General features: G+C 45.1%; 1 protein-coding gene across 4 annotated transcripts in view; it reads left to right on the forward strand.

Moving 5' to 3' along the window:
- Positions 1-23,192, forward strand: part of macrod2 (mono-ADP ribosylhydrolase 2) — a 416,409-nt gene that overhangs the window by 89,149 nt on the left and 304,068 nt on the right. The gene's annotated exons all lie outside the window — the stretch shown is intronic.

Consider the following 23,192-nt stretch of genomic DNA (forward strand, 5'->3'; position numbering starts at 1 on the left):
TGCTTTGATTACTCCTTTAAGCACTCAGATTTGGCCACAAATGCTTTGCTTGGGAACAGATTACTTGTGGAATCGTAATGAAAAAGGCAAAAAAAGAGAAAAAGATCTGCCTGACATTCTCAATTAGCACCGGGATGTTATTTAATGCGCCCGCTCACGTTAGCCGCGTAATTAGAGCTAATGAAAATTAATTGCACGGCTCGCCACAAAGGAAACGCTGTCAGTGGCGCTGTAAGGCATATGCAGTGGTGAGAGAATGGAACAAATGGGCTCTGGCACGTTCAATTCGCACCTCTGTCTTCAGGTAAAATGAACAGAAAGAATTATGGGTAGGCGGCGCGGTGAGCCGCCTGGGCCTTCATGGCAGCGGCGGCTTTATGCTAAGTCAGGCTAGGCGCAGCTTTCTCCGAAGAACCCAGCATAAGATGGAAATGAGAATTTCTGTGCCATTAGGGCGGCAGCCAAGTGCGATATTCTTCCACTTGCCCGTTTAGTGCGGGATTAAGCCACTCCAGGACCTGGGGACAGCCATTCGGTTCCTTTTAGCGAGGTGAGCGCGAGGCCCGCATGTTGCTCCACAGTCGGCCTGCTTCATTAGAGAGCGCATTTGCTTGTGAAATGAGATTGGAAATGAAACGTGCGGCGGCGAGTCTCTCCACTGTCCGCGGCCATACTTCACCCGCTGCAATTTAATTATGAAGTCTCTCGATTGCACTTTGCAAAATGATACTTTGCCCTTAAAAGCTTGAGGCCCATGCAGTTTGGAGAATAGGCTGTGCTGGGGAAATTTAAGTAATGGCTAAAAGTCCTCATCTTTTTTGTGACATAATATTGAAGAAGGCTGGTATTTTGCCAGCTTTCAAATATCATTCATTATTCATTTACAATAAAAATGAATATGTGTGTAATTTTCCACAATTAATAAATATCATTTCCCTATCGTCAAATGCCCTCTTATTTAGCTTAAGCAGGTCGTTGACCTCACTGGTGACCCTGAGCTTGTCAGGACGGTAGTGTCCTTGCAGAAGTTCAGGTAGTTCTAAAGTTCATCACCATGCGGTTCCTCTAGAATGCATTGTAGCTTGTTTCAGAGCCAGGGGCCACATGATTGGTCAAGCCTAGATCCATTCATTTTGGTGCTTTAATTGATCCCCATGGGTGCTGCACAGAGATACATGGACGTAGACTATAAAAGCAATAAAAAAATTTTCATCGGACTACGGTGCCAGCTGGCGGTGGGCGTGTCACATGTACATGTTATGATGCCACTGTGTGGGAGTCTGTCCAAAATGAAACAGGCGTGTGACCTCGTGTGACACGCATCCACTTCACTGGGTTCCTCACACATGACACCTCAGAAACCAGCTGGTCTCAGCATTACACAACAAGCACAGCACGGAAGGGGCTGATGGGTAATAACCAGGGGTGGGAAAAACTCCGCCATGGCTGATACGCTTGGCTTTAAATAGAAGAAGAACAATTATAAACTGATTACTATCAAAGGACACGACGATGCTTAACAATAAAAAAAAAACACATCACCTTGATGAGGCTTCACGCGCTTCAGGATTGAGAGCGGAAGACACAGGCAAATATTCCGGGGCATTGTGTTCGGAAATAATCACTGTGTCCCGGACTGTTGTGCTTTTCCAGGTCGCACATGTAACACATATGAAAGCTTCATGTCTGGCCTAGTTTTGTCTCGCTTCCTTCTTTGGTGAGAAGCAATTACCCCCTCCTCTCCGTTACAAAAAAAAAAAAAAACAGGATCTATTTTAAACGCTGAATATCAGGACGGTGGAATGAAGTTAACAAGATACAGTGGCTTATGATGAGAATTAAAAAGCGTCCCCTCCTGTTTGTCGTACGGATTATCCCCTTCTGTGTTTGTTGACTTTGTCCTTTTTTTAAAAAAACTTGATATACTAAGCTTGCATGTCCTCCGATAGTGGAATAAGTCTGAGGTTTTAATTGGTGGCGGAATTTCATAATAAGCAAAAAAACATCTATGCTAAATACTCCGACTAAAGACAAGAAATACATATGCTAGCTTGAATTTGTAAATCATATCCATGCCACGTTAATATATTTTTACCCCCCCCCCCCATGTGTTAAATGTTCATCCTTAGACATTAGACAAGGAGTTGAGCCCAGTGAGCAGGATGTCTAATGCATGAAGGTTTAATACGTAAACGTGGCTGGGATTTGATTCTGAATTTAGGACGAGTGTTGAAAATGGGTCTAAGTTGCACGAGAAAGAGATCAGACCCTCAACACAGCTAGGAAGTCCAGACTCCTCGGGATGGGAGGAGGAGTCATATAATGCCCAGACAGCCACGTTCATGCTGAAACCACTGCTTAGCCCGGCTGAAAAAAAAAACTGCGGTAGCAGCATATTATTGCATGACATTATATCCCCCCCCCCTGTGGTTTTATTCGATTCAGTTATTCACATATCAGACATGAATAATCTACTATATAGAATTTTTATAGGAACATACAGTTTATATGTACATTTTAAGCAATGTTTTATTTATAAATCCTATTTTATACATCATGTAATTATTTTGGTGTGACTGCTGGTCAGGCCTGTTTTTACGTTTCTATCCAAAACTTGTGTGAAATGCATTCTGGGAAATTATATTGCTTACGAGATACCACCTGATGCAACGATGCAAGAATCAAGAAGACTGAAGTCTGCACTCATCTCTGTAATGGAACAGGTCATTTCTGTGCTTGTGGGAGTGGTCTCTTCCAGGAGGACCACGCCCCGAGGTACAGGACAACATGCATGAGTGTAAAAATGATATAAATGAAGCGACATGAGTCAACAGAACTCAACAGAACTCCTGAGATTTTTTTTTTATCGTCCCCACAGTGACTGGCCGCTTCATTACACCTGATGGCTGCTGGTGCAGAGTGACTTCCATTCACTAATTACTCTTCATTAATATAGAGCAGCTCAGGGTTAAGTGCTGGACACAGCAAACGTGGGAGGATTTGTGAGGGTGACATTTGAACCTGTGACTTTTAGGGTCAGCCGGTTAATGGTTGAGTTCATCGGCCGCCAGGCCACCATCACCCCTTTGTAGCGGGATTAGAGGTGAAAGGTGGGCCTCACTAACGGAGATCGGTTTGAACACACTGCACGCTAATCTGTGCGAATGTGTGTGTTTTCCCGAGCTCCTCTCACTTCCTGTCGTCATTTTGTATACAGAGCAAGATGTGCGTGGATGATGAGGCTCCGTCTGCCAGGGAGAACGCACTCCTCTCTTGCTGCCAGACCTCGCCGGGGACCTGGCCACCCCCTGGGTCTGAACGGTAGCCCCCCCACATCTGGCTGTGTTTGCACTGGATGGCGTGGGCCTGTGTGAAGTTTGGATGCCCGCAGCTCTATGGCCCGCATGTTACTGCTGTTCTTTCAGATTCGTCTCACAGAAGTTTATGTGCCCTAAAATCGTCTTATTAGTGGGAGGTGCCACAGCGAGGAACAATCAGAAACAAATCACCACGGATCCGATCAATTCCACGTATCTTATCTCGTCCAGCACGAAGGCTCTGTGTCTCTGAATATGACTTTTACATTTTCACTGGTCTAAAATATCAAAATTGATTTTATATGCCAAGCAGAAGGAGTGCATGTATTTTGATGCATCTGTTCCAGAGTTACAGTACATAGTGTATTTAATATCAGCTGCTTATGAATCTATTTGAATGTGATACTCTGGTCCAGGGGGACGTTATTCAGTCTCTGTTGTTTATGACTCCACGAAACTTGCCATGTTTTATATTTTACATGCACACAGCGGGTTGAAGTTGGATTTCTCTGGAGTAACAGAACAATATTTAAGGCACAACAAACACAAAGGGACACGACAAGAGATACTAAGACCCATCATGAAATGTTAGCAATTGCAATCATGCAAACGTTCAAATGTATACAGTAAGTAGGGGGAAGATGCCAAAAGTGAACCAATTTAAAGTGTCAGACGATAACTTAATTAAATATGCACATATTTAGAAAGCGTGATACTGTAAGAAGTGTTGACATGTGGGCATCCGGTAAAGGTGAATGCAGATGATGAGGCGTTAATCTGAATTGTGTTTTTTCTGTGTACCTCTGCTTGAACTCTTCACACCTCGACTCTACCTGGCCTGCGCTCGCCGCCTCCGCCACGGAGAGCTTGGCGACGCACAGACGCTCCAGATGGCCTGGGCCGCCGCCGCCGTCAGTTAGCCGCCCTCACGCAGCTTTCACCAGGGCCCCGCAAAAACAGATGCTGCGCTTTAAATGAGACTTTTGACATTAAAAGTGGTTAGCACTCTCCTGCGAGTCCTCGCCATCCAGCTGTTTGGGCCTCATTTCTTCTTCTAATTGGTACGGGGAAAGATCATAGATTGCATTAGTGCAGCTGAAGACGCTGCAGACCCCCCCTACCATGCCTCCTCTGGGCTGTTAGCGTTCAGAGTCAATCAGCCCCCCATAAACTACGATTTCCCCTCAAAGAGGGGAGATAATGATTTGTCTCCTCCTCAAAGCAAGATGCTGCAGTAAGCATGTGAACATAATGGGATGTGAGGGACTACGTGTGTGTGTTCTTGTAGTTGTGTCCTTGTGAGGACCTACATATTAAAGGGGACATTTTGGAGGCTGTGAATGCTTACTAAAATGTTGTTATTCAAGAATTAGTTCCTGGTAATCTGATTGGTTGTGAGGACCTCTGGGAGGGACACATAATTACATTGTTTATGGTCACAAGGTCACATGACCTGCTGCTGAAAGACGTTGATTAGGAACATCTGGATCAGAGAAATTGGATGTTTGTCAGTGATAAATATGAATCAGCGGTGGTATCATCACAGGCATCCACCAGTAAATAATCAAATGGATTATTGCTTAAGATAAAGTGAAGAAACAAAATTATGCATTTCATATTTGGAGGTTGTATTTAGGGCCAAATGGCTGTGGCTGCACATTACACGATCTTTTTAAACCTCATCATGATTAGTAAAGGATTTGTGTGTGTGCTTGTATTTGAGGACCAGAATTTTGAAGGGGACATTTTGGGTCTGTAAATGCTTATTCAAGAACTGTTTTCTGACATTCTGATTGGCTGAGAGGTTTTATGGGAGGGACACTTTATTACATTGTTTACGGTCACAAGGTCACATGACCCATCTGTAAGATACATCGAAAGTTTCTCAGTGATTAAATTTTAACAAATCATACCACAATTTGTTATCATACCACAGTGACAGTGGTATCATCACAGCCCTCAAATAAGAAAATCCAAACAATGCATTTAAATACTGAGGTTGCATTTAGGGCTACAGTTGTGCATGTGAGGTTCTTGTTACCCCTCTGTTGTTATTAGCGTAGGATCAGTGTGTGTGTGTTTTGCTGGCTTCTTTTTTTGCGCTTTACACCTCGTGAATGCTTCATTCTTCAACACTGCATGCTAGAAAACTAAGTGAAAAAGTGCAAGCAGCAAAAATGTCAGCTTCAGGCTGTCCAGACCAAGTCACGATAACGTATGCCCGCTGCTTGGCCGGTGCTCACATATCGTATATTTCCAGGAGACAATCCCCTTTATTTATTTATGGGTTAAATATGCCCCCCGGGGGAGGGGGGGCCCTATTGGAGATTACGTATCTGCAGCCAGAGCGGCAGGCGAGATTGACGTGGGGCCGTCACTCGATTCAAACCTGATTAGGCCAAATTGAAGGATGAATGGGCCGCCTCTCCTGGCCGGAGCTCGGCAGCAATGCCTCCTTCTGTCTCTGCTGAGCAACAGGGAAAGCAGCAGACAGGACAGCTTTATGCTAACACCCACACAAAAACACCCACACACAAACACACACACCTGACTGCAGAGAGTTGGGGGGTGGGGGTGGGGGGGGTGGTAAATTTGAGGACGACCTGTTTCACTTAAGCGCGGAGGCTGAGGCCGGGGTTAATCCGATACTACTCGAGTTGCGCTCGAGTTTCCTGCCTCCAGTCTCCACAGTCTGGTTCTACTTGACTGGTCTGTCTCGCTCTTCTCTCTGCGGCTCGTTTTTTTTTTTTTTTTTTTTAAAAACCTCTTTAGTGCCCAAACACGCGCCGGCACCAGCTCCGCGCCGGCCCGGGACAAAACCGCACGTCTAATTGAGTTCATGTTTTAATGGCTTGTGCCCCGCTCGGGCCCCCGCCCCGCTTTCCAGCGGCCCTAATTAATGATGGAAGTGCAGAGTAAACCACATCCCCTTCCCCTCGTCTGGACACATCTGTCCTGTCCAATCAATTACGTCCCAGACTGCGCTGCAGATATCCGATACACACGCCATACACACACCCGTGTGGCAGCGGGGCCCTCAGGACGCATCTTACAGTTCTGAGCAGGGGGAGCTCAGCAGGATCTCTTCATGTCTGAGCCTTTGTGATATACACACACACACAAACACTCACACAGAGTTCAGAAAGTCCCATAGTAAATTCCATAAGAAGTCGGGGCGTGCCTGGCAGCTTTTATCTTCAGATATCGGTAAACCATCTGATGTTGGGCCTGGTGTGTTTGCAGATTCCGAGAGGAAAAGTCGAAAAAGGAAAAATGGGAGGGTTGGTTTTATAGTAAATAAGACAGACTTTTCCCCTTTCACTCCCCCTGCTGCGTGTGTTTGTGTGTGTCAGTGTGTATCACAAAACCTAGTTCTTTTTTTCACTTATTTTACAGGACGAAACCAAGAAGGAGGTTTGTGCAGGTTTCGGTTTGAATGTACAACGCTGTATCTGCACTGGGGCTGCAGAATTCAGCTGAGATCAGCCAATTAAGCGCTTCTGCCAGTTCTAACTGTAGCCCTGCGTCATGAATGATGAACGTGGCGAGAGCGCCGGTGGTTACTCGGGACTCGCTTTTAATTAGAACTTCCATTAATGACGGCAAAGTCCCACTCCCTTTTCAAGTCCTCCCCGAATCCCGACAGCATCACGTTCCATCAGTCTGCTCTGGCAGACGTCTCAGGGAGAAGCTAATCTCTTGCCAAATCCCAGGTTAGCAGAGGGACTGTCGCTCCAGCTTGAAAACTGAATATTTAACGATGTTCAGCAGATTGCATGTTTGCTTTTACCCATAAATCTAACTTCTTTCCTCCCCCAGCATCCATAACATTTTATCGCTAAATCCCGGCCTTGTTGTAACGTTCCGCCCCCCCCCCCCTTACAGCTTCTCAGAAGGCTGTGATGAGGATGCGGTCCAACAGGGAGCATTTAGGTTATTTTCCGCCGGAACAGAAGTCGTAACGATTGGGCGAGTTGCGCAGCAGATGGTGGGTTTCCAGCAACTTTCAAAAAAAAAAAAAAGGACAGCGGGGTCTGCAGCGCGGCCTGCGCTCGATGCCGGATCTCCTCAGAACCTCCATCCGTCTCCAGGACCTAATCGAATGAAGGCTGAGGCCCATCTGTTGCTTCACTTTGGTGCTTTTCACTCATGTCCTCAGGCAGCCTGTCCTAACCTTCACAGATTGAACCCCCTGCCTGAGAAGTGAGGTGGACCTGCTTCAGGTGGAGATGGTCTAGCAAGTATGTTACAGTCTCTAGTCTCTTAGTCTAAATAAACTTTGCCTGATATTTTATGATGTGTTGGTATTCTTAAATTTTTCAACGTTGTTGAACGAAATTTATGCCGAAATCAATAAATCTTCATCAATGAACCTTTTTGATACGATGAAGACAAGATGAAACTCAAATGCTGGTCATGTGACGATAGCTATAAAGAAATATATAATGTAATATTGTTGACGAATAATAATGAGACTAAATATGGTGTCTAAAATAAAAACTAGACTAAAATGTCTCTTCATTTAGAGAGATGACACGAAGAGTCATTTCCTCTCGTTTAATTGTGTTATTATTTTGCTGTTTCTGTCTCCTGCATCACTATGAAACAAGAGCATCTCCGCTGGCTCCTAGAGCCCGCCCTCCACCAGCCAATCAAAAAGTAGCAGTACTGTATCTGGTTAAAACGCAACACAACCACCATGGAAAAGGCGTCTTGGAATTCTTCACGTTATTCTGTTACTTGTTACCAAATCTTCCCGAAAATTTTGTTGACCCCATCCATAGAAGCTCCGAGCTTCACTTCAAGTATAAAGCAAGTTATCTTCTTTTTTAATGTTACAACAAATACAAATGACAACAGTGACGAGAATATTGCCCAGATAATAATAATCAGTTTTTCAATGCTGAGTGTCTGTAGCCTAAACTTTTACTGCCTGTCCGCTGACAACACCTGTTCAGAACAAGTAGTCTTGGTCATATTTCGCTATCACAGGATGACTGACATATTCTCAAATTACAAATGAATCTCTCTCTATCCAAACAGGCTAAAATATTTCATGTAATCGTCCACAGTGGTGGTCTGGGGGTTTTGTGAAATGTCACTCTTACTTGAGGGCTAATTAGCCTTTACCTGCTACTCGTGGGGATGTGTCAACAAGCTCAAGTTCCTGTTTTTTTTTGTATTTCTTTCTAAGTATTTTAGTACATTAGCGGTGGAATTTATTGCGATGCAAGGGGGCGCCACCGAAAATCTTGCCAAGGGCTCCAAATTTGTCAGAGCCTTGTTTTAATTATGAAAGGGGTTTGACTAAAAGAAAATGTTGCCTTTGTCTGTTCTACTTGGTGCTTGCACTATATTGACTGGGTTAATATAAGTCAGTCAAACCCAAAGAAGGCTCAAGCCTTCCGTCTTTTTGTGTTTACCCCAAACTAGGGTAACCCCAAATCGTCCCTCGTGAATTCAAAACAAACTTCCAGTAACCCTGAAAAGGAAACACACTTTTCTGCAGCATGACCAGATGTGGGTTTGGGTCCTGATGCATCCGATTAACAGGTGTCTGCGTGCGGCTTTGGGATTTCACCATTCCCCATTCACTCTCACTTTTGCATTATTTTGGTATTATACCGTAAGACGTGGAGGGGACGGGACTGATTGTCCTGACAGGGGTGGGCGCCGAGTTAAGTGCCAGGAAAGGGTGCACAGGGCCACTCAATGCATTTCAAATCACATGCCCTTGAAGAGCAAGGTCACCACGGCGGGCCTGCTGATCCAGTCGAAAACGGCTCCCCCAGTTCCATTAATGGTTCTGTTTGCTCATGTACCCTCATTAATAATGTAATATTGCCTGTGTGGCTAAGAGCAACAGGTGGTCTGAGGGAGATCTGGCAGACCTGGGGATCCGGTGAATGCTGTGGAAACCGCAGACAGCCGCATTTCCTGAAAATGCCGGGCCAGTACACCCTGGCGAATCCAGATTTGACCGGCGTGAGTCTCCATCGGGGGCTGAACCGGAGAGGTCGGGGCAGAATAGAAATCCTCTCCGAAGGGCGGCAGGGGTCCGGCCTCAACTTGTTCTATGACTGTGAGATCTCTCAGTTCTCAATCAGTTCCTGCGAAGTGGCACCCAACCTGGTTCCCGCTGCTCTTCATCCCTTTCGCTACCAGATGTCTCCATTAGCATTTTGTCAGAGGTGCGAGGGGAAAGCGGCTGTTTATTTACTGAGACACCCACACCCAGTCACTGAGGGACCTTTCATTTCATTCCGGGTTTTTTTTCCTTTTTTTTTTGGCTTCCAGGAAATGTCTAATCAGGGAATCGCGGGGGAGTGGGGAGAAATTGTTTGGTTACTCATGTCAGCGTTAATCCAAGCGGCCATGATTTATTCGACCGTTTAGCATAGTGATGAATGCACGAGCAGAAAAAAGTTTATTCTTCCGCAAAGTCAAAGTCAAGGACTTTGGGGGGAAAAAATAACACACAGTCGTAGGGATTCTTTTCAAGTGAAAGACAGGAGCGAGAATCTGCCGTGTTGACACCTCTCAGGTTTATTGCATCTGGGCTGATTGAGGTTGACTGTTGTCTGATGGTGATCTGCACCATCTCACGTTCTCTGCATGGTCCTTCACAGTAGCTCAGACTTTTGCACAGGAGCTCTAAAGCCGGCAGCTTCCTGCAGACATCCCGGTCCTCACCAGCTCTATTAAAAACCGACTCTTTCTTTCATCTTTTGCTGTTTAGAAAAGCTGTTTGGTCTAAATTTGTTGCATAATATGCAACTATAATAATATGCATATACTGGCACTGAAACAGTTCTACTCATATTTCTCTTCTGGTACTATGCATTCAAATATCTATACATTTCTGTATTCTTTGCTAATTTTAATGCAGCTAAAGGGCCTATGAACTGAAGTCTTTTTGTCCAATGTTACATTGTCCCATGCAGTAATTGTCAGCAGATAAACCAGTTTAATATGAGCCTTAAAATAAATGGAACATGAATATATATTCTGTGCATTTATACACACACACACACACACACACACACACACACACACACACACACACACACACACACACACAGACAAACAAACAATAAGAGCATAAGGTGCCATGCTGACCACAAAATTATAAGGAGTAAATATATATAACGTAAATACATACACATAGCAATTGTGAACTTTTAAAAAACATTTAGCATATGTGAGTTGAAACCTGCAGCTGTGGCTTTAATGTAAAATTCATTTTGATTTCCCAGCGCCGAGCTGCTTCTCTCCAGGTGAATGGAGCCGCTACAGAGGATTTGATCGCCCATCTGCTTCTGTTCAGTCATGTTTCCGATTTTTTTAATGAACAAAAAAAGCCAACAACCCTGCTTTGTGTTTCTGACAAATAAAAGTTGCTCAGAAAGATACAGATCAATAGTTTACAGGCGGGGAGTCTGTTGGAGATGTGAGTTCTGAAGATTAGTGGCAATCTGTTGCAGAGAGCAGATTGTCCTTCTAGCGCCGTCACTTAATTTACTCTAATAAATCCACTAATCGGAAGGTGTCTTAATGTTCTCTTGTTCTCAAACTGAGTTCTGATCAGGGTTTAGCTGTTAAAATTGCATTTTATGGAACCGCATCGAGACTCATCAGTCACTCGGGCTGCGACAATTCGGGGTGAAAATAAATGTTTTAACTGGAAATCCCTGGATGACAAGCGATGCTTGAACGGCGAGGTCAGGTCGGTCACGCTGCTCCCAGATTTTTTGGCAGCTGAGGAACCCGGTCTTCAGCACGGTGTTCTCTGCTGAGCTTTTCATTAGTCTGTGATCCTCTGACCTGAGCCTTTCTTCTGTACTGTAGAGGAATAAAGGGGTGGAGTCACGGTAACGGAATAAAATGCAGTTTATTTTTGTGCCAGGTTGGTTTCTCCTTTTTTTTTTGTTTACCTTTTTGCATGACAGAATATATTTGCATTGTGATCGTTTGACGGGCCTCATATTTTGTCGCCGTGGGCAAGTGGAAAGGTTCGGGAAAACAGCCATCAAAGCAGCCCGCATTATTGTTTACCGCTTCGAAGACAATACGTTTCACCCCCCAAACAAAGGGGTGACATGAAAGCAGAGCACAGAGCGCGAGGTGGAGATGTAAACAACTTGGGGGGCTGGTGTTTCATATGAAATATGGATATTTGTTTTTGCGGACTGTGAAAGCTCTGACAGTCGTGGCCTGGAGACCCAATGAAGAACAAGAATAACTCTCCACATGCTGAATGGGATGGAGCGAAAGGACCCGGCGCTCGCGTTGCTGTCCTCCACGGTGTCATCACTGCTCAGTTCTGGTGACCCGCGACCCAATCGGAAATCACCAAGCTGCGTGAGCAGAGCCGTTAACATTCAGCCTGATTGCCTTTTTTCTCGCTCTTTCACCTCGCTTCTGGAAGGTTGAAAATGCTACAACCTTCAATGTGCATCTCGCTTTAAAAAGAAATCTCAGGGAAGGGAACTAGACCTGCTTTTATTTAACTCACACCTTTCATTTAAAACACCTCATGACACCAGAATGAAGAAAAGTGAAAGAAAGTGAAATGATTGTCATTGTGAAACACTGCAGCACACAGCGCACATCGAAATGTGTCCTCTGCTTTTAACCATCGCCCTTGGTGAGCAGTGGGCAGCCATGACAGGCTCCCGGGGAGCAGTGTGTGGGGACGGTGCTTTGCTCAGTGGCACCTCAGTGGCACCTTGGCATACCGGGTTTCGAACCAGCAACCTTTTGATTACGGGGCCGCTTCCTTAACCGCTACACCATTACAGAAAACAACCTAATCAAATTGTTCCATTGCCTTTCTTTACCTTCACAGCTGCTCTGCATGCTATTGTCTTCATCAGCAGCAGCAGCAGCTTCTTCGGAATTCACAACCCTGCACTCTGTACTCTCAAACCTTTTTCTGGCATGTAAACAGAGTAATTAGAACTTTTGTGATAATTTTGCAAAGTGCCATTATGTGTTCTACATAACTTAAAGAGCATCTTCAGGTCCTTTAAATTTGCTTCCTGACCCTGATTATCTCCGGATATGTATTGCAGAATGTAATTATGAAGGCTATTTGGCTCTTAAAGGGCATTAGTCTTAAGTATTCATCGTAATGCTTCGTGGCAGACCTGTTTGTTAAAAGCGAATTTGCTGTTAAGGGATTTGAGGTGGTGTGGTGTGGGGTGATGTGCCATGGCTTAGCCAGCATATGATTGTCCTTTGAGGTGCAGAAAGCGCTTGATTTCCATCTTAGAGTGGCAGAAATACAAAGTGGACACTTAAAAATGTGATCAAACCCAGATAGAGCAGTACTTGTGTGTTTTTTTATCGAGCTTTGATTATTCATAAGGCCTGGCCACCCCCAACTGGTTCACACGTTTGGTCCGGTCTACTCTCAGATCTGACTATTCTGACAGATCTCTGTTTTTTGGCCATAATCGAGCCAGCCAGACCTGCTTAGTGATGAAAAATGGAACTCCTCAATAAAGCGACCCTCCACATGATAATAAAATGACTGATTTTGTTTCTTAATAAGCACAGGGCAGCTCATTGTTCTGAATTTTGGAAGTGTGTGGCTGTTCGTAGGCTGACCATTCCACCCCACCAGGCTTTTGCTTCTCTACTCCTGCTCTCTGATCTCAGTGCCTCTACTGAATGGTTGGATACAAGCTAGAGATGAAATGCACATTTAAAAATACAGCGATCGTCAGTTTAAACTGTGGACAGTATACAGTATATAAGCAATCTGGTCACCTCTTACATATGAAAGCATGGGTATAAAATAGCAATCAACTCGCTACAACTTTTAGAAATATGATTTATAAAGAGAACTCAATGAGTGATGGCTACTGATTGCCCTGAAGCACTTTAGTAGAGATCCTTATTTGGGGCAGAAATATCAGATGGCTGAAGGTCATTTAATATAATTTATATATATATATATATATTTTTTATAAAAAAAATTGATTCCTGATTCCAACCAGGATAGCAATGTTAGATAAAAGGTAATCGATCACCTGCAGTAACCCTTCGCTCCAGAGATCCAAACCATGACAATGAAATTCTGCAGAAATTGGATTCAGTGACTCGTTATTATAATGAAATGTAGCACAGTCCTTCCACATTTAGACTGCAGGCTGCAGAAATGGAGAAATGTCCCTGCTCTGGTACTAATTACATGGTCTGTGGGCCTGATATGGTGGAAGTGTGACGGTGTCTCATCGGAGGGTTAACCCGAGAGTGGGCGTGGCACGGCTGTGGGTGCCGGGCCGTCTCTCAGTGTAAATGTTAATGTAACGCCCTGGCCTGCTCCCGGCATGTACTTTATGGCTGTATCTTCATCTCGATTCCACTGGAGGTCTGGAGGCATGGAGGCACAGCGGAACGGCCACGGTGGCAGCGGCACCATCTGCGGCAGCTCATTAAAAATCCATGGACCGGCTCCTGCGGCCCCCGCTGGAAAGAGGGATCGCTATAATAACCTCGCCAGTGCTGGAGAACAGAGGTGTTAAATCGAAGTCTCTCTTGGAGAGGTGATAACTGGACGAAGACAGACACCTTTGTCCTGGCAGGGATTAATGCACGCCGCAGACTTCCTGGAAGAATTAAATGGTTTTGTCAGGACTTGAGAACACAAATACATGCTGAATGCTTAACAAGTTTTAATTGGCTCTTTACTTTACTTTAAAGGTTACAGAAGCACCATTATGAGTGTGGAAGCTCATTACCACCAAAGCATGAGTCAAGTGCAAACTGAAATTCTGATCAAATATGGGTGGGTGGGGCTGCGTCAGGTGACCTGAGGCAAGTGTTTGAACCCATGGTAATACAGAGAGTGAAGATGAGAGAGGAACAGCAGAGGAGATCAGGAGAGAGTCGCTACCTCACCCGGACTTGAACCCAGGTCTCTAGGTTACCAATCCTACACCTTCACCACAACACCAAAAAGCCTGAAGGTCAGGTTTGAGTCGTGTTTGATAGAGTGGTTGGGTGATTGTGTGGTTCCTTTGCCCTGTGTATTTGCCATTGGGACACCCCAAGAACAAGTGGACCCCCAAGAGAGGAACCCAAAAAGTTGTGTTGGAGGCACTCTGGGTTGGGAGGATCCTGGTGATGCATAAAGTATGCCTTTGTGTATGAAGGGCATCAGTGCACAGCTCGTCATGTCAAGTGATTTTTTTTTGATACTCTGAGTTCAAGTTGGGGTGACTCTTAGCCACCATAGCTGATTCAAGATATCAAGAAATTCATGGAATTGTATCATGAGACTAGTAAGGTTCACACCTCTAATGGGCATGTCTTCCATGCAAGTAGGCAAAGGAGTGGCAACCAATCATTTTTTCTTGCTTTCGACAACGTAGCCGCTTAACCCGCTTATCCATGATCGGTTTAATCGCAATTAATCAGGATTAAGTATTTCCAAAGCATATGATGAATTAGTATAACATTTGACAGGCATAGTTTATAGATGACGTTATTTAGGGAAATAAAAGCCCTAAATGTGGCAACATGTGGAAGCCCTGCTTGTGGGAGTGGGTGTGAGAGAAACAGAGGGAAGAAGTGGTTTTTTTTTATTATTATTTTTTATATATATATATATATAAAAAAACACTCCTGCGGCAGAATTTCTCCAATTTACCGCTGTCCTGAGCCTCTTCTGGAAACATCGCTGCAGTGTTATATTGGATCTAGTGGAAGTGCTGCTCGCCTGCGGGGAGCCCGCCAGAGCGCCGGGCTGCGAAGCTCAGGAGAAGCCCGCCGTCTTTACCGGGCGTGCACACCGATCACCGCGGGGTGGGGAGAGGCTTAGATTCACATGTGCTGCCCCCCAATAGGGTCATTAGCAGCTTACACAGAAAAGGAAATAACTGGGATGGCGTTTGGATGAGTTATTGTACAGTCTGGCTCTATTTTGATTATGTATTTGCATTTTTAAGATTACATGGTGATGCTGTGACGTTTAAAAGGATTTATTGAGAATTCTCATTGTGTCATAAAACCAAACGATATCTAGTTATATATATTTTTTTATGATTAAGTTCTTAATGTATTATTGATGGATTGATATTTTATCGATCCCATAAATTATATTCTGTTTCAAATCAAATAGCTCTGGATGATGCTATGTGCATTAAGGTGCATTAAACCTTCCAAAATAAACTGTAACCCTGCTTCAAGGGTAGAAAACATGGATCTAGAGATGAACGGTTCATTTTTGTTGGTTTTGTAATGTTAACAGTATAGAAACTTGATAAAATTGGTACCGCGGAGTATTTACTTCCCAGCTTTTCCATGAATTGAAAATAGAATATTTTTGTCCAATAACTTCAACACAACTTGTGTTTTTTTTTTCACTGGTGACAACAAATTCATTTCCTCAGTTGACTTACTCTGACTTAATGAGAGCAGGGAGGAGTACCGGCTCAGCTGAAAGGCTCCTGGCGGAGGGCGTTTTACGCCAGCCGGCGTGCGGGAGACCACCGCAAACACCCTCCCGAAATTAAACTGGAAAAAGCATAAATGTTGTCTAACGCATGAATAATGCAGTCGTGTTTTTTTTTTTTTTTCTGTCCGCTTTTGTAATGTGAAGAGTCTGAACGGATCCCAGGCATGGCGGGCCACGCTGAGGGTCTGCTGACAAGTTGCTAGCGTTTTTTGAGATTAAAATGAAAATGTTGTCTTGATGAATCTCATTCTGTCAGCCTCCGCCTCGCTGGATATCTTCATATTCCATTGTGGTGATTCCACACACCGACAAAATTGGAAAGGTTCTGTAACACGCTGGCTTGGCAATGATTTCTTTGTCTGTGCGGCGTGGCGGCTTTGGAGAACAGATGCTGGGAGATGTATATTTATGAAGGGAAAATGTGTGTTTTACGGTGAAGATGTGTGCAAAGGGTGACCTTGGTAGATGAAAGCGCTGCCTGAAAAACCTGAATGATGAAAGCGAATTTGTGCTCCTGGCTCATTAATGTAGATTTGAAGGTCAGCTCGTAACTACAATGAGAACGTAGCGGCAGCGTAGCGTGCCGAGCGGCAGCTGTTGTTTGTTGCTTTTGCAAAGGTGAAGGGGTGGAGATGAGCTCCTGAGTTATCATCATACAACACTGACCCAAGCTGCATATCTCAAGCTTTTCAGGTATCCTTGTGTATGCAATTTATATGCATTTCAAATGCAATTTGAGAATCTGGCTGGTCTTCTTACAAGTTCCGGTTCTTAATAACAGTAACCACATGCTATTTAAGAAAAATCTAAGCTAAAACATTGGGCAATGATGGTGGACATACTGATTGTAAACTAAGTTTCCCAGTCAGTTCAGGTATGATGCTAAGGTAATCTAAGCTCTGGTTATATTACATTATTGCCGTACAGTTTGTAAAACATTGGCACTACAAAATAAATAAATCAATAATAATAACAACAACAGCACCCTTCCAGTTGAAACAAAAGCGAATTCTAAGCCCAGTATGTGGCAGGTCTGCTTCTTGGAGGTACAGTATCTCAGTTTACATCACCTACCCTTGCATACACAGTAACTGTCCATACAGTAAGTATGGACACACCTTCTCATTCAATGTGTTTTCTTTATTTTCATGACCATTTACGTTGGTAGATTCTCACTGAAGGCATCAAAACTATGAATGAGCACATGAGGAGTTATGTACTTAACAAAAAGTGGAGACCTGACCTCACCAGTCATCAGACCTGAACACAATTGAGATGGTTTGTGGTGAGCTGGACCGCAGAGTGAAGTCAAAGGGGCCAACAAGTGCTAAACACCTCTGGGAACTCCTTCAAGACTGTTGGAGAACCATTTCAGGTGACGACCTCTTGAAGCTCATTGAGAGAATGCCAAGAGTGTTCAAAGCAGTAATCAGAGCAAAGGGCGGCTTTTTTGAAGAAACTAGAATATAAAACATGTTTTCAGTTATTTCACTTTTTTTTTTTTTTTTTACATAACTCCACATGTGTTCATTCATAGTTTTGATGCCTTCAGTGAGAATCTACCAACGTAAATGGTCATGAAAATAAAGAAAACACATTGAATGAGAAGTACAGGCCAAACTTACATCAATAAACCTGTCAGTAAACGTCATGTACCAGTGTCCAGCCATTTTCACCTATTTCCCTCTGCATTTTAATAGAATGATGTACAACATACAAACAACTACTAAATTAATCAATATTTCGTTGTCTGTAGTAGGAGTACACTTCATTAAAATGTAACTATATTATTGTAAATGCTTGCATTTGTGCCCTGAAAAAAATTTGGCCCATTGGAATTTTTACCCAATAGGCTTGTCCTTCCTAATAGCATCCTACATGTTGTTTGGCTACAGTGGACAGCTAAAACTCTGCTGTCCCAGGTATGTTAGGCAGAGAATTGTATTTTATTTGTTTATTCATTTTGTCTGAACAGTTATCAGGGTTCCGATATTTTGCTGCTCTCAGCAGGTTTTGGTCTGCGCCGTACCCAGAGAAACTCCCTCCTGGCCTGCTTTGTGCAATAAAGAAACCAACATGTATATTTAATGCGCCACCCATGAGAAATATGGCCGCCGTCCATCTTATTTACAGGTAGAGGCACGGGCGCGGCTGCTGAAGTCTGCGATTGCAGCCAATAAAAACAGGCCTTATCGTTATCGCCAAACCAGCCTTGTGTGACTCTCAGCAGATCTGGGGATGATCTGTATGGCCTGTAATTTAGTGTGTGTGTGTGTGTGTGTGTGCGCCCGCGATTGTACTGTACTGATAATAAAGTCTGCTGATTGGTGGAGCTTGTTAAGCTGCCCCCCGAAGCGGAAAGCTCTGTTTCGGAGGGGAACCGTACATTTTCTCGTATCTTCCACTGGGCCAGATGGCTGAGCCCCGGCTGCAGGCGTGGCCGCGACCGTCTCCAGCATCTAGAGGGGGCGACACCTAATGACTGTCAAACGGGGCCCGACTCGCTCCAGCTGTCCTGAAGGGCTTATTCTCCAACAGAACAAAAAACGGGAACGATGTTAAACAGAAGCAAGAACTGGAACACTGTCATTTTCTTCATGTGGGATTCAGCCCTTTCGACTGGATGAGTCTTTGTAAATCTGCGGCTTTGAAATGTTTGCATAGCGGGCCTCGGTGCACGATAAATCCCAAATAAAATCCATCAGTGCTCTTTTTGTTTACTCCCCTCAGAGTAATCTTGGCTACACATCTTCCCGGTTCTTCATGGTTGTTCCTCCTGCCTCCCTCGGAGAGCGGCTGGAGGGGGGATGTGTGTGTTTTGTGTGCGACAGTGTGAAGTTTCTAACTCATGTGAATCACAAGTTCAAAGGCCGCGTGGGAAATGGGCGGAACGCGAAGGCCCCCGCGGCGGCAGGCGGCCGTGAGTTGTGCAGCTAACGCTAACGACCGGCCCACGCCGGCGGAGCGGAATCTCCTGAATTTACGACCCGCCGCGCTCCCGCCACCCTGCGCCCTAATAAACTCTCCCAAACGTGACCCAGTGAGTCGGGCGAATCCTGAGCGAGGCGCCGATTTACGACCTGACGGGATCCCCCCGCTGTCTTATCTTCATCAGCAGAAGCCACCCCGTAGGACACAGGAATTGGCGCTTCCTCTACTTCCTGTCTGACCGCAGTCGCAGGAGGCTGCGGATCTGTTTTCTGCACAAGTGTGTTTTTACCCCCCTCCCCCGAAGTATTTACATTTACATTTACAGCATTTATCAGACGCCCTTATCCAGAGCGACTTACAATCAGTAGTGACAGGGACAGTCCCCCCCTGGAGCAATTTAGGGTTAAGTGTCTTGCTCAGGGACACAATGGTAGTACGTGGGATTCGAACCCAGGTCTTCTGGTTCATAGGCGAGTGTGTTACTTTACTTTACTTTACTTTACTTTACTTTACTTTATTTAGCAGATGCTTTTATCCAAAGCGACTTACAATAGGAAGACACCAGCAATTCTCGTTCGATTTCTATAGAATATCAAGTATACAAACTAAGAGCCCTGATAAGGCTCAGACTTGTCAGTGAAGAGCATGCTCGGAGAGTGTTGGGTGCTAGACTAAGAAAAATTATAATGTATTTATATATTTTGTATTTGTTTGTGCAATGTGTACGCATGTGCGTGTGTAAGTGTTAGATTTGTCTGTAATATTTTTGGAATAAGAGGGTTTTTACCTTCTTCTTAAAAGTGGTGATAGTCTCGGCTAGTCGTGTGGAGGAGGGCAGGCTGTTCCACCAGCCAGGGACAACAACGGAGAACAGACATGATTGGAATCGGAGACCCCGTGAAGAAGGAATTTTTAGTCTCCTTTCGTTTGCCGATCTGAGAGAGCGTGCAGGAGTGTAGCTAGGTAGTAGTTTGTTGATGTAGGTGTTACCCACTAGGCTACTACCACCATAGTAGGAAAAGCAAAAGTGATGCGCCCGGCAGCCGGATCGGCCCCGGAGTGGAGCGGTGCGACAGAGCCGTGGGAAAACGGCCGCTGGAGGCAGCAGCAGGGCCAACCCTGCTGGGGGGGGGCATTTCTCTGAGTTTTTGTTCTTCCGTCGCACGGTGCGATTGTCCGGGCCACCCGGGGACCGAATCTGGCCATTCTTTTAGGTTCCCCCCCTTTCCACCTCCACCCCTCGTCCTGGCAGCAGCTGGATGCTCCGCACGCCAAACACTCCAGATTCATAACAAAACGTCGGCGGGGGTCCATGGCGGCTCCTGGCTCCGACTCACAGGCGGGCCTAACATCACAAGGCAACGATTTATTGACGTGCCAAAACACAGGTTGATTTATGCTTCATTTTACGCGCCGTTTCAATCGACACCGTCCAGTAATGTTGGCATCGATGTTAAACTGTAGCTCCCCTAAGATCCAGATCCAAACCTTCCGACAACAATTAAAATGCCAATGGTGTGAGGATGAAGTTGTCTCAATGTATATTTGGAATTTCATTTTTTGTGCCCAGACAAAGCAATGTGCTCGTAACATTTTATTGTCCATTCACATTTCTTGACTCATTGAATCATTGACTGTGCTGCCACACGCTGACTGATGGCATTACTCCATTCTGTCTGCATCTGTGAGCGTCACAAAATATGCGGAAATATTTGGACACACTAAATAGAGTATGAACAGAAGGGTGTGCCTGTATCCACCGTTTCCATCTTTAACAGTGAGCGTAAAAAATTCATGGACCAGGAGACAGCACGGGGGTTTTTCATTGGGAAATTTTTGTTGGTCCGCTTCGGGTGTGGAATGTCTGGCTCTGCATTCTCCGGCTCTGCAGACATTGGAAAATGTATTTCTTATATTCCTCCTCCCCCCATGTGTGTCGGTTTCGCTTTTGTTCTCCGCTCCCTCGTCCTGATCGGGGGCCGTTAAAGGAAAGTCCCCATCCGTTCGGAGGGGTTTTATATCTCCCTTGATGTCTGTGGCTGAAGGGCTTGGTTCTTGTTTTCACCCACGGTTTAGGTAACCGATGCGCATAAGAAGCTTGGTATTCCGCATTAAAGGAATGGGAAGATAAAAAGATCATTCGCATCCGACTGGGAGAAATATTAAAAAAAGAGCCATGCCTTGCACGGCCCTGGCAGTAGAAACGCGCTTGCCTGCACTTCCCTCAACTTCTGAGCACTGTCAGGTTGATTCTCTCCTCTGATTATCCGCAGTCAAAATGGTGACAATTTCCATAACGTGCGATAATTAGACTTCAGACAATGCGATGACACCTCAGGTCTTTGCAAGGATGCACTATGGCGGTAAATTTAATTTGCGCGGCTTTTTGTGAAACACCAAATTAGCTAATCTGTCTGGACTCTGTCACCCAGAGTGAACGTTTTAGACCAGGCTCAGGACATGTGGTGCAAATTCAAATCTGCTGCTGACTACGGCGGCTCAGAAGAACAAGTCAGGGGGGATTTCCAAATAAAAAGTGCACAGTGTGGGAAGCTGCGCCGGATGAAGTCCATGTGAAGGCTTTAGCGGCTCTGCATTTGACCATGTACCAACTGCCGTTAGATTGGCCCCTGCTGTCAGACCTCATCAGAGTTTGAAACACGTGTGGAAGATTATCGACCCGCAGAGCTGAACTGCAGTAAAACACAATGGGAGCTGTTTTAACAGCCAGAACATTACGACTGCCGAGAGGTGAAGGGAATATCATTTGTTATCTCATTACGGTGGGCATCCTGCAGTGATTGGGTCCTTAAAATGGCCAGGCATAAGCTGCTGAGTGACTTTTGTGAGGCTAGAAGTCCGCCGTTGTGGGATGTTTAAGGTCTGCAGTGCTCCGGACAAACCAACAGTGGTCCAAGAAAGGAAAATCGGTGACTGTGTCATGGGGGGACCCACCGATTTTTAGGGATTTGTAGGCCCATTGTATCACAATGACAATCACTCCACTTTCACTTTCATTACCGTCTCCTTCTGAAATCCACCACCAGCTCCTTGGCCTTGCTGACGTTCAGCTGGAGGTGTGAGGTTCCGTAGGTCTTCCATATAGACCGTCTGCTCGTTATTTGAGATTAACCCAATTGACACTGTGTCGTCATCAAACTAAAGGACTAAGTACGCACCCCCTTGTGATGCTGCTGAGATACAGTTCCCAACTCTCACCACCTGTGGTCTGCCAGTGAGGAAGTCCAACACCCACACACTCAACAACACTTACGGCTGTTGAGTCGTAACTCCTTCAGTTCAGTACACAGTCTGCTGGGAACAATGGCAAACTGTAGTCAACCAATGTGTTGCTAGATAGACGTTATCACAGTTCATTGCCCATGCTGATCCGTGTCCACCACCAAAAGGTTCCACAGTGGACTTGAGCGTCAGAACTGGACTATGGAGCAATGGAGAGTTTAAAATCAGTACTAGTAATGCATCTGTGATGTCAATGTGAGCCAAGTAGTTGGGTTAATGTATCTCTGTGATGATGTCACAGTACAGCTACCTAGAGATGTTGATAAGGGTTACTTGCGTTCAGTCGGACAAAGAGATAAATTCTAATATGCGGAAAGTTTTGCGGAAATTTTTGAGAGATAATTTTTTCTCCATGCCATTTACACGTATCAGTACGATTAGCATGTATAGTTGGTTTAAACACTTTATTTTCCTCTTTTATCCCAATGTGTTCATTAACATCAGGTTCTGCAGAAAGTAGCAGATGAAATCTCCAGCAGAGAAACCGCAAGGGAGCCGAGGCTGTTGTAAACACGGATCGTTTTGCACCTCTGCTGCTTTGGGTTTAAGTGCGTGGACAACAGAGGCGGCCAATGGAATGGCCTCTTGCTCCGGCTGGGAGCGAGCCCTTTGTTCTTCAGCCCTGCACACAACAGATGCGCCCTCCTCTCCTCCACATGATTCCCTCGCACAAAGGCGTGGAAGGCCGAGACGTCCAGCAGATGCTTCAGCATTTTTTTGGGGGGTTCCTGGGTGCTGTGCTGGCGCCCGTGAAGATGTTTTAAGTGAGGCTGTTGATGTTGAGGGTGGTGGTTCAGCTCCATGTGTTTGTTTCCCACGTCCCAGAGCGCCGATATGGGCCGGCATGATTGAAACAAACGGTTTTTGGTGTCCTCTCTCTGAACCCCCGAGCTCATGCCCTCTTTATTTTCCAGCAAATTACCGGTGGCTTTTTAATCCTGGCTAATCTTTGCTCCGGGTGGAGGCGGACTCTGCTGGAGATGCTGTTAAGACGCGCTTTATTTTTTAATGATATTTCTCAGGAGATGCTGGGCTCCCTTGGCACTGTTACCTTTGGACCAGCAGTCACTCAGACGGGCTCAGCTATGAGAGTTAATGAGTGCGACGTAGGCGCCGATTGTCATAGTAGATATCTGATAAATGTAAGATTGCTGTCTCGGGTAATTATTGGCACC

The sequence above is a fragment of the Denticeps clupeoides genome, chromosome 8 (genome assembly GCF_900700375.1).
Source record: "Denticeps clupeoides chromosome 8, fDenClu1.1, whole genome shotgun sequence".
NCBI classification, from domain to species: Eukaryota; Metazoa; Chordata; class Actinopteri; order Clupeiformes; family Denticipitidae; genus Denticeps; species Denticeps clupeoides.